The sequence below is a fragment of the Mesocricetus auratus genome, unplaced genomic scaffold, assembly GCF_017639785.1.
Source record: "Mesocricetus auratus isolate SY011 unplaced genomic scaffold, BCM_Maur_2.0 Super-Scaffold_4256, whole genome shotgun sequence".
Lineage (NCBI taxonomy): Eukaryota > Metazoa > Chordata > Mammalia > Rodentia > Cricetidae > Mesocricetus > Mesocricetus auratus.
Window position 1 is genome coordinate 99,909,451 of NW_024429182.1, and position 14,300 is coordinate 99,923,750.

At 46.8% G+C, this 14,300-nt stretch overlaps 1 non-coding gene across 1 annotated transcript; it reads right to left on the reverse strand.

Annotated features, from left to right (window-relative positions):
* Positions 1–12,600: 12,600 nt before the first annotated feature.
* On the reverse strand, positions 12,601–12,767 carry LOC121135675. Its single transcript, XR_005872776.1, has one exon. It is a non-coding gene; the product is annotated as a U1 spliceosomal RNA (small nuclear RNA).
* Between the last annotated feature and the right edge of the window lie 1,533 nt (positions 12,768–14,300).

Consider the following 14,300-nt stretch of genomic DNA (forward strand, 5'->3'; position numbering starts at 1 on the left):
CCCCTTAGACTGGCCAAGCCCTCTGGTCATCCTCCTCTTGTGACCTGAAAAGCTCAGAGTAAGTCCCCATCCTTTAGTGCGGACAGCTTCGTTCTGAAGTCTTAGGATGTGTGGGAGAGCCACCCTGAGGGTGTGGGAACAGTGGAGATGGCTTGTTAGTAGGTGATAGGGAAATCAAGGTTTGGATATGAAAACCCTGGAGTTGGGACCTGACTTTGAACTTCACAGTTCCTCCTCAACAGTGCTTTAAAAAATTATAAATGAGGCCTGGTGTGGTTGCAAACGGTTTTATTCCCAAAACTTGAGAGGCAGAGTCAGGCATATCTCTGAGTTGGAGGCTAGCCTGATCTATATACGGAGTTCCAGGCCACCAGAGCTACATAGTGAGACCCTACCTCATGGAAACAAACAGAAAACATCTCAAGCATTATATTTATTTGTTTGTTTGATTGTTTTTATGGGAAGAGTCTCAGTGGCATAGCGTGTAGTTCAGAGGATCCCTTCCTTCTACTATGTCTGTTCTGGGACTCAAACTCAGATCACTAGGCTTGGCAGCAAGTGCCTTTACCTTCTTAGCCATCTCTTCCTGCCCCCCAGCATTCTTTAAAAGTCTAACTGCAAGCCTCATGGGATTGGAACTGCTGGGAGGGTGTCTATGAATCTATGGGGTGGGGGGGTTCTGCTGTGGATAAAATACACCAGAGAATGGTTGAAGGGGATGATGGGAGGGAGCTGATGAGGTCCATTGTGAGTTAGGCACATAGAGATCCTCATCCCCACTCTTTTATGGGGCGAGTGCTGCCCCATAAAAGAGTCCTCGGAGCTGAGAGGGCACAGCCAATGCAACCCTCAAACTCTCTTCTGGGCTCCATGCTGCAAGACTTCTTTCACTCCAGCCCCGCCCCCCTGCAGAAGGGCTGTGTCCTGCCGTGTCCTACTGTGTCCAACCTAAGCATTAATCAGGATTCATGCTCAGAGCCTGGTTTGCTGTCCCCAGTATCACCTGGCCACATGCCTGAGGCAGGGGAATGACTTGGCAAGACTTGCTTCCCCTAGGACTTCTGGGATTGTTTTGGCCTATGCTTCTGTAGAGACAATGAGGAGGCTCCCAAAGGCTGGCACAGGTCCTGTCACACCCTCTTCTCCCATGACAGAGTGTTCCTCTGGCCTGACTAGGGGCCTGGGAGAATCATAGCATTCTTGCTGAAGGTCTTGGGGAGCAGTGGCCTGGTCTTGGGTTTGTCTGCCCACCCCTAGCTGGCCTAGAAATGTGCTGGAGACCATGGAGTAGAAGATGCAAGAGGCTTAGGCTGTCCTGCTGGGCTTTAGGGCTTCCTCCAGTCCCCTGGGGAGTCCCTCTTAATTCAGTAGCAGGAACAAGCCAGGAAGAGGGACACTAGCCCAATACTGTTATAGTTTGCCTTCCTTCAACAGCAGAATGTGGGGCTAGGGTGGCCCAATAGGTAGACTGCTTGTCTAGATGCAGGAAGGCCTGGGTTCTCTTTCCAGGACCGCATAAACTAGATGTGGTGGTTCATGCCTGTAATGCTAGTATTGAGAAGGTGGAGAGAGAAGGATCGGCAGCTCAAGGCCATCTTGGCTACATAGCAATTCAAGGATGGACTGGGCTATGTTTGATCCTGTCCCAACACACAAACAACCCATCTACTTCCAGAAAAAGCAGAGCATGAAATGAGCTTAGGGCCACTAGTTGCCCATGAGGCAGGAGTAAGAGGGTCAGGAGAGGGGACAGGGGAGGAAAAAGCCAATACCAGGGTATTTTGCCAGTCTCTACTGGGACAAGGGAGCTGTATCCCTCCGTCACCCTGAAAAAGCCACAGAATGCATCTCAGAATCACCAATACACAATGGAAGCTTCCGGGAATGGACTTGCTGACTCCAGTCCCTCCTGGACGCGGGGCATCTGGGCTGTGCTGCCTACGCAACCTCATCCCCACGATACCAAAGAGTCCAAAGCAGCTTTGGAAGCTTCAGCACAGGTAGAACACTGGCTCTGTGGGCTGAGCCTGGACTGGTGAGGAACTGCTCACCCCAGCCGTGGCTTACATCCAGTGCCAGCTGAGGTAGCTATGCAGAAGCGTCCTTAGTGTTGGTCTCAGAGGGTGGCTGGAGCTCAGCTGAGCATGGATACAGGGTGCCACAGAAGAGGCTGTGGGACAAGCATGGGCTTTTCTGTCAGAATTCCTGAAGTCCACACCATCCTGGAGCCATGGCATCCTCGACTAGAACATAGGGATGACAATCTTTATCATATAGGAATGTTTATGAGGAGCCAGGGGATTAATAGGTAAAGTGCTTGCCATGCAAGCATGAGGACCTGAGTTTGGTCTCCAGAATCCACGTCAAAAAGCCCCACATTAAAAGGCCAGGTATGGTGGCATGTGCTCCCAGCCCTAGTGCTTGGGAGGCAGAGACCGGCAGATCCCCGAGGCTTGCTGGTCAGCCAGTCCAGACTAATGGTGAGCTTCAGGCCCACAAGTATGACTGCTGGCCTCTCCATGCCTACGCAACCAGATGAACAATATGAACTTGCACATATATCCTCCCACATAAATGTTTATGCGAATCAAATGCATCCCTAGAAATGAATGTACCTGGCGGAGTCTGATGCTGGATACGCTCTCAGTCAGTTCCTTTCCTCCCATGTGAAACTGACAGCCTGACCCATTCCACATTTTAGCCAGGCCCACGTCTACCTCCTCCAAGGCCGGGATCTGTATTGTCTGGGCCCCAGCTTGGCCAATGCATCAGCAGTTCAACCCCTACTACCCTACAGAGGGCAAAAGCCAAGTGTCATTCCTTCACCTGTCTCCCTGTCCTTTGGGTCTGGGACTGTCTGTTAGAGGGTGAGTCCACTTATCCCCTCAGTTTTGTTTGTTGCAGCTCAAACTCCTCGAGCCCGGGGGAAACAGAGTCATTGCAGATGGGGATGGGTTAAGGTGAAGTCATGCTGAAGTATGGTAGGCATCTAAAATAGTGCCTGGTGCATTTTTAAAAATCTGATATACATGTATATCAGAAGGCCATGTATAGAGTAGGGTTATTTCACCACGGGTTAGATGATCAGAAACTATAAGGTGCAGAGCCTGGTGAACGCCTTGATCTTGAACTTCTCAGCCTTCAGAACTATGAGCCAAGCAGTTTCTGCTATTTTGTTACAGTAGCCAGCACACTATTTGAAAAGACAAAAGACAGTTTCTTTTTCTGTTGCAAATACAATGCTTCCCTCCTCATTTGCATCCAGTCTTTGCATCTCTTCCTGTATTCAACCATCTCTTTGATGCAGTGGAGAGCCTGGAGGTGGAGCCTGGGCTACTGTTGAGGGTGTGTCTTTGTCCTTACAGCAGAGCCAGTCCACAGCAGGCCCTCAGGAAGACACAGGCAGTGTTGATGCTGGTCATGGATGGCCATCCAGGTTGAGATGACCGCACTGAAAAAGGCAGACATGGCAAAGACTAGAGATGGTGTGAGTAGCCACAGGCAGCCAGGGTGCGAGAAGAGTGACACCAGAAGTGTTGAGGCACACTGTTGGGGTACCTGAGGGTGCGTTCAACAGGGCAAGTGTGTATCAGTGGGAGCTGTGGATTTGGGGAACCATGGCAGGTTGTGGGAAAAGTATCCCATTACATAAAACAGATGGGCCATGGTGAGGCCCTGCAGGATTGCAACCTGAGGCCAGTTGCAGTGAGAGCGGGCACAGGTTAGACCCCTTATGAGCATGAGTTGGGAGACAAGATGAGGAAGAAATGCCAGCCAGGGTTGACAGAGCCTAGCATGCACAACGCCCTGGATTTGGTCCCCAGTGGTGTGTAGGTGGAGCTTCTTTCCCTCCTGGTCCCACACCAGTTTAGACCCAAATAAATACACAGAGGCTTATATTAACTGTAAACATTTTGGTCAATGGCTCAGGCTTCTTATTGGCCAGCTCTCTATTTTTTATTAACCCATTTCTATTAATCTAAGTATTTCCACATGATCTTATCTTACCAGAGAATGTCTGGACCTGTTACTCCTTCCTTGGCTACATGGCATGTCTCTCCTGACCTCTTTCTGCCTCCTGTCTCCAGAATTCTCATCTCGTAGCCCCGCCTATACCCCCTGCTTGGCTACTGGTAAATCAGTGTTTTATTCATCAACTAGTAAGAGAAACATATATACAGAAGGACATCCCCCATCATCAGTGCACATGGTAATCCCAGTAGTTGAGAGATACTGGACAGAGGATCAGATGTTCCATGTTATCTTCAGGCACATAGCAAGTTCAAGGCCGACTTTGGTTACTCTAAACCCTGCCTCCAAAAGAGAAAAAAAAAAGGCAGTTTGATTACAGGTTGGTTTGTGGTCATTTTACTTTTAATTAAAAATTTTATTACATTTATTTATTCATTATTTATTTACTGTGTGTATATGGGTCTGTGTGCCCCTGCACACATATGGAGGTCAGAGGGTAACGTGCAGGAGCCGGCTCTCTCCTTCTAAATGTGGAACCCTTGGATCGAACTCAGGCTGCCAGGCTTGGTGGTGGCAAGCACCTTTACTTACTGAGACATCTAGGTTTTTTGTGTTGTTTGTTTATTTTTATTGTTTTAACTGTGCATGTGTGGGTATGTATAAGTGAATGCAGGTCATGTGGAGGTCGGAGGCATTGGATGGCCCCTGGAACTGGAGCTACAGGTAGTTGTGAGTCACCAGATGTGGGTGGGGGAGCAGAACTTGCATCTCTGCAAGAGTTTGTGCTCTTAACCTCTGGTGTCTCTCCAGACCCCACTTGGTTTGTCCTTTTGAGACAGGATTTCACACTGCCAATACAGGCTAGCCTCAGATCGGCTATGTAGCCAATGCTGTCTTTGAATTCCTTCCTCCATCTCTCAAGTGCTGAGATCACAGGAGCATACTAACACTTCAGTTCTGATCGCCGGTTTGAGATGCCTCCCCATTTGCAGCACTGAAGGTGCTGAGGAGATGATATCTGCTATGACATATAAGCCAACCTCCACCCTGCCCCCAGACAGATTGTCAGATGACACTCTTGTTGAAAGAGCAAAGCCACCAAATAACCCTACCCTTGGCACGATTCCAAATGCCGATTTGTGGCAGAAGGTACTCTTTCACCTTTTAAAACACCGAGTGTTTATGTTCACGCGTGTGTGTCATAGAAGTGAACTGTACAAATGTGTAAGGGTGTGGTGAGATGGGGTCTTTTTATCATCTTAAAAGCTATTACTTTTGATTAACTTAGGTAAGTGTGTGTGTAGGTCAGAGAACAATGTCTCTCCTTCCACCATGTGGGTCCCAGGGATTGAACACCCGCCCTGAGCTTTGGCAGCAATCACCTTTACCCACTGAGCCATCTCTTACTAGCCTAAGGCATTGGCCCTTATGGCTGTGGGGTAAAGTCATACTAGAATAAGCCAGAATATCAGAAATTCAAAAGAAAAAGATGACCGATTTTCTTTTTTTTGTTGTTTCTTTTCCCTGGAGCATCACAGGCCAGTATCTAGTTCCATGTAGAGGGAGGAGCTTGCCAAATTAAATGTTTTTGAGTGTAAGTCCACCACAAAAGAAGAAAAGTCACCTAGGATCCTCAACCCACTCTTATTTCTCATAAAATATCCTCACTCGAGTCTTCTTCCTCCCCAGACATATGTAATGGTAGAGTCAGTGGAGGAATATTACGACATAGCTTTTTGTGACAGCAGTGCCTTCCTCTCCCTCATCCTGGATGAGTAGCTTTTATAGCCTTGTTTGTGGGATGCTTGAGGTGTGTGTGTGTTCGTGTGCATATGGTGTATGATATGTGTGCAGGTATGCCTGTCTGCATGCATGGAGGTCGCAGGTTGACTCTGAGTGCCCCCTCTCTCGCTCTCCACCTTATTTTCTGCGACAGGTTTTCTCACTGAACCCAGAGCTCATCATTTCACCTAGACTGGCTGGCCAGTGAGACCAGAGGATCTGCCTGGATCTGCCTGGCTCCCCCACGCCACCAAGCTTGGCTTGTATCTGAGTGTGGAGGATCTGAACTCAGGTCCTCACGCTTGCATAGCAGGCACTGTATCCATGGATACATCCCCCCAGCCCCAGTTGGTTCATTGTTGTTGCTTTTGTCTAGACCTGGAATTTGCTATGGAGCCAATGACAACCTTGGGTTTCTGGTCTTCCTGCTACACTGTCCAAGTGCTGGCATCACCAGAGTATGCATCATGCCTGGCATGATCTCACAATGGGGAGGCCTGCCAGATACCAAAGGAACTGGCAGGAAGGGCCTCCAAGCAGCTTCCTGAGGAAAACATACACTACTCGGTGTTATGTTTTGAGATAGAATAAGAAATATATATTTAATCTTTGTCCTTGGTATAATAATAGTGTTCATTGTGTGTCAAAAATATGGTGGCCAAGGTCCCTAGTAGCCTCCACAGAGAACAAATCACTTGACGTCTAGGATGGGGACAGGCACTAAAGGTTAAATTGATCTTCAATGACCAGTGGCATCATGAAACACCCCAATATTCCACAAAAATCCAGAAAGGATTCCATAAAAACTCAACAAGTTGTTTTCTAATCAAAAAAGGCAGAGTGGACAGAGAAGCCCCAGACAAGTCCAAATTAAGAACTTGTCTACAAGACAACTAATCCATACTCATCCAAAGACTGAATGTGACAAAAGCCATTAAAAGAGTGGGAGACTGTTCTGTATTGAAGGTTGGGGAAGGGTGTGATAAAGGAGGGTATTGTATTGGGGGCATTTAGTGAAATTTGGCTCTTGCCTGAGGTGTAGTGTCTTAGTTATTTTCTATTGTGTGAAGAGACACCATGGCCAATGCATATCTTCTAAGAGAAAGCATCTCTCTCTCTCTCTCTCTCTCTCTCTCTCTCTCTCTCTCTCTCTCTCTCTCTCTCTCTCTTTTGGTTTTACGAGACAGGGTTTCTCTGTATTGTTTTGGAGGCTGTTGGTCCACAGAGCCTCGAACTCACAGAGATCCGCCTGCCTCTGTCTCCTGAGTGCTGGGATTAAAGGCGTGCGCCACCACGGCCCGGCTAAGAGAAAGCATTTAATTGGGGGCTTGCTTACAGTTTCAGAGGGTTAGTCTATGATCATCACGACAAGAAGCAGACAGGCATGGTGCTGGAGCAGTCGCTGAGAGCTTTGCATCCTGATCCACAGGCAGCAGCAAAGAGAGAGACACTGGGCCTGGTATGGGGTTTGAAACCATAAAGCCCACCCCTAGCAAAACATCTCCTCCAACAGACCACACGTCCTAATCTTTCCCAAAGAGTTCCACTAACAGGGGACCAAACGTATGAGCCTGTGGGGCCAATCTCATCCAAACTACCACATTTAGATACTGTATCACATCAATGATAAACTTCCCAATTATATAAAAGATCATCTTTTTTTTTCTTAAGAAATGCACACTAAAATGTTTAGGGACATTATGTGTGCGACTTACTTTCAAATGGATCTGGGAAAAAATGTATATGTGGAAAGACAGCCAGTGACAAAACGTTGACAACTGCTAAGACTCAGTGACTACAGAGGAAGCTGCCCAGGGGGTTGTTGCATTATTCTTGCATTTCCTACACAAGCTTGAAATTCTTTCAAAAGTCAAGGAAGAAGTATATTTGATGACTAAGGTAATACTGATCTATGTGTGATAATATTTTTTAAAACTGGCTTATAAGAACAAAACTATGTCTAGTCAAGATAATGACTTACACTTTACAACTAAATAAATTAAAATTAAAAAGGTTAAAAATATTCCAGGACAACCCAAATCCAGATCTCTGGAAGAAAATGTTTACAAGAGCCATTTCTAACAAAGGACCATGACCCAAAAACACATAAACAGCTCTTAGCCGTTTATAAGCTAACAACTCACCAGGCGTGGTGGTGCATGCCCACAACCCTACTTCCAGGAGTCGGGATCACAGACAAGGGAACAAATGGAAATGCCAGAACTGCTGTAGTATGAAGAGTAAAGCTTACCATCTGTAAATCATTCTGCCGCCGAACAAATGAGCTGGCGTCTGTCACTCCTGGACTTTTGTCCCACTGTGTCTCACAGCCTATCACGGAGGCATCTGAGAGGACAGGACTCACCCTGCTTGTCTCTCCCCTATCTGTCCTGCATTCTTGCACAGGTCTCAGGATAGGGATCTGGGAGGGTAAGTACAAAAAGGGTCACCGTGAACTGCAGTGAGACCCTCTGGGTGGTGCACACCCCCAGCTCTGGTCCGCTCTCAAGAGACAGACGTCTTCCTTCCTGGATCTGCTACAGTTGGTCCCCCTAGCACCTGGCTGACACTTGTGCCTGCCCTCCACTCCTGCTGAGGAGCCCTCTGAGGGGGCCCCTCTCTGACAGGGCAGCGATCCTTCAGCTGGACTCATGCCCTGTGTGGTCACACATAGGGAACACTCTAGCTGTCAGGATCCAAAGATGAGCAGGCCACACCCGCAGCAGCCTCCACTGTGAATGCTGCCACCAGTGGACACTCCCACCTGCCTTCCCGTTGTGGGCTTTCCCAGGGAGGAGACAGGCTGAATGAACTCTGTGTCTTCTGAGTTCTGAGGGCGCATTTCTTTCCTCTCTCTTCCTCCTCTCCTCCTTCCCTCCTCCCCTCCCTCCCTTCCTCCTCTCCCCCTTTTTCGTTGTTTTTGCTTTTCAAGACAGGGATTCTCTTTGTGCTCTGGCTGTCCTGGAGCTCACTCTGTAGACCAGGCTGACCTTGAACTCAAGAGATTCTCCCTTCTCTACCTCCCAAGTGCTGGGATTAAATTAACTGGGGAGGCAGAGGCAGGCAGATCTCTGTGAGTTTGAGGCCTGCCTGGTCTACAGAGCAAGTTCCAGGACAGCCTCCAAAACAATAGAGAGAAACTCTGTTTCGAGAAACCTAAAATAAAATAAAGGCATGCACCATTGCCACTTAGCAGTCAATTTCTTAACCTGAGCTTGTAAGGATGAACTGTGGCCCAGATATGACTCTCCTCCAGAAAGTCAGACACTTGCTTGGCTTGCTCTCTGGCCCAGGCCTGCTTGGGGCTGGTAGTGGGTGTTAGAATAATGGTGTCACTGGCTGCAGTGCACTGCTGGACTGTGGAATTGCTTTCGTGGAACTGCATAACCACGACCCCAAGAAAAAATCTATGCTTCCTTTGCAAAGCTGTGACAAAATGCCTACAGAAGCAATTTATGGGGGAAAGGACTTATTTTGGTCATGGTTTCAGTCAAACATGGCAGGGAAGGCAGGGGAATCAGTTCGTGGTGGTGAGTGTGTGGTGGAGGCTGCTTCCATCATAGCAGCCTAGAAAGCAGAGGGCAAAACTAGATGTGGGCCTAGATCACACAGTCCCAAGGACCAACCCTTATGATCTCCTTCCAGCAGGGCCCGACCTCCCAAAGCTGCCAGAGCCTCTCCAAACAGTGTTACCAACTGGAGACTCAGGATTCAAAAATGAACCTGTGGAGGACACTTCAAATTCAAACCATAACATACATAAAAAGCCCCACTTAATATTCTGCAACTCATAACCTGTCTTTGCTCATAACGTGTCTTAGTTACTTTTCTATTGCTGTGATAAAACACTAAAACCAAGGCTGCTTATTTAGGGCTGACAGTTTCAGAGGGTCAGAGTTTATGACCATCATGGTAGGAAGCATAGCGGCAGGCGGGCAGGCATGGTGCTGGAGCAGTAGCTGAGAATTTACATGTAGAGACAGCCACAAGACAAGGATCCCATGATAGATTCTGCCTTCAAACTGTGAGCAGAAACAAATTCTCCCTTCCTGGAGTGGCCGTGCCAGGTAGCTGTCCCAGCAGCACGGAAAGTAAGACACCATGTTTTGATCATTTTCCCATCTCCACAGACTTGTATTCACATCATGTTGGGCAGCTGGCAGATTTCTCTTATATACACGAACCTTCCATAGCTTATTATGTCAACTCCCAGCTGCCGGCTCTTTGTGCTTTTAAACAATAGCCGATAGTGTAATGTTTGTGTTGAACTTACGTGAAACTGATCAAAGCCCTCTCATTTGCCCAGGGCCTTTCCAAAGGCCCAAAAGGGATCTAGAAGTTTTATACTCTTATTTTGCATTCTTTGTGTTAAAGGGGCCCTCCTAAATTATATAAACGCCAGGCTCCACAAAACCTGGATGTTTTCATTGGCTATTATAAACATTCTCACACTTTTTTTTTGGCTGCTTTTTTATTTCCTTAGGACAGATTCCTAGAGATGGAATTGCTGGGTCACCAAAGCAGACATACATTGTTAAGATTCTTGAACATATCACCAAAGGGGCCTCCAGTACACATCCTAGCACCAAATGAGGGCTGTGTGGTTGCAATGGGCTTGCATTTCCCTGTGACTGTGTGGTGGCAATGGGCTTGCATTTCCCTGTGGCTGTGTGGTGGCAATGGGCTTGCATTTCCCTGTGACTGTGCATTTCCCTGTGACTGTGTGGTGGCAATGGGATTGCATTTCCCTGTGGCTGTGTGGTGGCAATGGGCTTGCATTTCCCTGTGACTGTGGCTCCGAGTGCTGTGGTTGCTGTTTTTCACACATCTAAAGGGAGGACTGCGATCTGAGAGGCCCATGCTTGTCAAGGGTAGAAGTTTTACCGTGTGTGAACTTGGCTACACCTTTCCTCCCGCCGTGAGCCTCTCCTTGGCATGTAACTGTTCTCCCTCCTTGGATGTGGGGCACAATTCCTCACAGTGTCACCAGCTCCTGCCACAGGCAGAAACCAGGCTTTTCTGTGCCTTGCCAGAGCTGCTGTTGGTCTCTCCAAACATCTTTCATTCTTCGGTGCCTCAAAAGCACATTAGTACACCTGCCATATTTTGTGATATGCTAATGAGAACTCATGAAATCACAGTGTGATTAAAAAACCCGTTTTGGGCAACTGCATTCAGCAGAAATGGTTTCCTGTAAAATCTTGTATCTCTTTTATGAGTCAAAAATCTTATTCTGCAAAGGGGCCTGTCCATAGACTGCCAAAGGGACAGGGCACTGTCATGTCAGAGTGCTTTACTGACTGGTGGGCTCACATTTCTTTAATACTTGTGCATGGCTTGGAAAGAAAGGGATCCTTCTGAAGCCCACGCCAGAGCCATGCTCTGTGCCAGGTGCTGGGGACTGGAGAAGACAGACTGACTCCTGCCCCTGAGGGACTCACAGCCTGGGTAGGAGGTACAATTTATAGCTCCTGCCATACATTCTATGAGCCCAGTGCCTTGAGAAAAATCAGGCAGTACAGTGCTTGCTAAACCAGTATGGAGACCCAAGTTTATGTCCCCAAACCACACACACTACACACACACACACACACACACACACACACACATACACACACACACACACACACATGCCTGCAATCTCAGTGCTGGGGAGACACACATGAGGACCCCAGGCCTCACCGCCAGACAGTACAACTCAAAAAAATTCTTGAATATAAGTGTGAAACTCAGTAGCTTTGTGATTTTGACAATAAACATAGAAATTGACATTGATAATGCTTTAAATTTTATAAATGGTTATAAATTCACTTATAACATTGAAAAAAATGAAATACTGAGGAGAGAACTGAGCAAGGGAGAATCTACTCAAAGAAGGCTGTGTGGCCCAGGTGTAGTAGCAACATCTGAATTCCACAGCATAAGAAGTTAGAGGTGGATGGACTAGAGGTTTAATACTATCCTCAGCTATAAAGAGAGTTCAAGGCCAGCCTGGGCTACATGAGACCCTGTCTCAAAACATGCAAACAAAACAACAAAAGAAAGGTAAGTGGAAGAATAGACCGCAACATATTTTCACTCCAAAAGTCATTCCTAAGAGAGGGCAGCCACTCTGAGGTGGCTATGGAGGAAGGGATGCCCACAGATATGTCAGAGTTAAGAAAATGCTGATGAGAGGACTTGCCTTGCAGGGATCAAAACAAACCAAAACAGATCATCAGGAGCTGGTTATAGGACCACCATACACCATGGGAACCAGAAACACGACGCCTTTTGAAAGGTAAGGTGTATTAAAAGTTCTAAATCAGGAGTTGGAGAGAAGGCTCCGCAGTTAAGAGCACAGGTTACTCTTCCGGAGGACCCAGGTTCAGTGGCTCAACACTGACTAACTCCAGCTCCAGAGGATCTGACTCTTCTGGCTTCCTTAGGCACCAGGCACATATGGGGCACACAGACATACATGCAGGCAAACACCCACACGTGTAACAGGGATTCAGAATACATTAGTTATTTTTCGTTTATCATCCTATGTCTTTATCTGTCTACCTGTGCGGATGGCAATTTTTGACTGGCAATTTGTTTGAATTAAGAAGCACACATTGGGGCATGTCTGATAAGCTTCCAGAGTCAAAGAGAGCCTGAGGTCCTTGGCCCATCCCAACTGATAGCATCTACAGCATAACCCCTACATCTACATCTCAGGGAGCATTCAGGAAGAGGGGGCAGAAAGATTGCAAGAGTCAGAGGACCAGGGTGTTTGTGGTGAGACAGTACTTTCTATGTATGATAGGAGATGCAGGCATGAATACTCTTTCTCTTCTCCTCCTTCTTCTTCTTCCTTATCAGAGGAGAACCTGGAACTAGTTCTCTTCACTACCACAAATGTTACAGTCAAGTTTCCCACATTTGGGGAAATTGCAGGAGTCAGGATATCTAAAATACAATAGAGAAGACTCATCCTGAGAAAACCACCTTCATGACCATAGTATTGATTGACCCTACTAGCTAAGTATACCCATGACATCCTCACAATATGGCCACCTAAACAAGACCTGCACAGTGACAGCACCAGCTGACATTCCAATGTGCATGTGGGAAATCCTTCAAGGCGCCATCCCTAAACGAGGAGCTACAATCAGGTAATGACTGCTAAGAGAGGGAGAATCACTCTTCTCCAGGGACGAGACCCCAGATATGCTATCCAATCCCAAGTGGTCAGCCATAAATGAATATACATATGAGCAACACTAAATGAGCTCAGAAGGTTACATTTATGCCTATGTATATTTATGTGTATGTATATTTATAACACACATACATATCCATGTAGCAATAGTAATCACAGAAAAGAGGTCATGAATTTGAGAGGGAGTTGGGGGAGATGGGGAAAGTTGGAGGCAGAGAGAGGGGGCAGAAATCATGTAAACACAGCGCCTATGTATGAAATTTTCAAAAAATGTAAAGAGAGAAAATGTCCATCAATAATGAATAGCTAAATAAATAAAAAATATTAAACACTGGAATACCATGAACTCAAAAAAAAAACTGAACAGAGCTATATCAGTTTGTTAGAGGGGGTTTCTTTCAAATATGGTTGAATTGTTTTTAAGTTACAGGAGACTATATAGACTACAATCTATTTTTTGACAAAGCAGTGATAAAAATCCCTCTAATACACGCATTTATGTATTTGCACACAGTTTATTTTTGTCAACAATGACTTGATCCTGGGGAACATGCAAAGGGCTTGCTAGAAGAATGTTAATGTGGTTGGGAAGCTGGTGGGACAGGCAGACATGAAAAATGTGGAGAGACCAGAGACCAAATCCATTCTCTGGCGAAATAGTAAGAATAGTATTACCTATGACAAATGGGGAGCCTTTGAGATTGGACCCTCACCCCTGCCCCCACTATGGTTGGATCCCAGAACACACACTCCACCCCTCTCCTTATCACCACTGGTTTTCTTCACAATTCCAGAAATGGAACCGAAGAACTCTGGGCAGGGAAGGGAGAGTCTCAGAGGCCACTGCCTTCAGAGCAGAGCCCCTGGCCTCAGTGTCAGCGGGAGGGGGATCTTTCAGGGTCTCTCTTTTCCTAACCTCCTCCATTTCAGGTCCTCAGAGAGGGTTCCCCTGAGTCCCACCCTATCCCAGCTTTCTCCCTGACTCTCCTGTCAAAGCTCTCATCACTATTTGTCATTGTTTTTAATATGTTTATGAGAGAGAGAGATTATTCATTTATTTAATGGGCAGGGCCTAGGGAATCCTCATGGCTACAGACATGCCAGCTGCTTTCAGAGATTCCTTTGCTCACTTGGTCTCCTTTTCTTTGATTCATACTTTTATTTAATTTAATCCTTCATTTGTTCTCTAATTCTTTTTGAAAGCACATGCTGCTGGTAGTTTTCTACTTTGTAAGGGGCTTTAGGGGAGGAGGGATGGACTCATGATGGAATCCGGGGAAGGCATCCCCAACTTGGAAAAGTGGAGCTGGGCTAGTTAGAAGCTCTGTTGCTGAGAAGATTCCAGAATTCCAGGTGATGC